This window comes from Octopus bimaculoides, chromosome 14 (assembly GCF_001194135.2).
Source record: "Octopus bimaculoides isolate UCB-OBI-ISO-001 chromosome 14, ASM119413v2, whole genome shotgun sequence".
Lineage (NCBI taxonomy): Eukaryota > Metazoa > Mollusca > Cephalopoda > Octopoda > Octopodidae > Octopus > Octopus bimaculoides.
The window spans coordinates 1,135,876-1,136,489 of record NC_068994.1 but is presented as its reverse complement, the minus strand read 5'-3'; the positions used below and the strand labels follow the sequence as shown (position 1 = coordinate 1,136,489).

The 614-nt window shown below is 35.2% G+C and overlaps 1 protein-coding gene across 1 annotated transcript in view; it reads left to right on the top strand.

Moving 5' to 3' along the window:
* The window catches only part of LOC106872614 (protocadherin beta-15), a 53,739-nt gene that overhangs the window by 1,330 nt on the left and 51,795 nt on the right, over nucleotides 1-614 (top strand). The window lies entirely within an intron of this gene.

Genomic DNA, 614 nt, shown 5'->3' with positions numbered 1-614 from the left:
TATATATATAATATATATCTTGTGAGTGGCTGCCTTAATTTAACTCCAACTCCACCACTTCCACTTCCCCACCCTGGTACTGTCAGTAAAGTTCAGAAGGTCTCCAGTCTGAGGAAAACTTCCTCACAGCTGATGCAGATGCCCTGAAGGGGCCCAAGGGAATTGTTCTTTCTCTTCCAGGATACACTCACAGACACACACACACACACATATATGTGCATCTGTATTTATATACATATTATATAGGCATGCGTATATAAATATATTTACATATATATATATATACACATATATATATGTATGTATGCATGTATGCATACAAATATGTATACATCATCACCACCACCATCATTATCATCACTATCATCATTGTCATTATCATCATCAGCTAATGTCCACTTTTCTATGCTTGCATGGGTCAGACAGAATTTGTTGAGGCAGATTTTCTACTGCCAGCTACCCTTCCTGTATATTTATGTGTGTGTGTGTGTGTGTGTGTTTCTGTGCCTGCATACATACACACACACATATATATGTGTGTATATATAAATGTGTGTATATAACTATGTATGTATATATATACACATACATACATATATGTACACATATATATA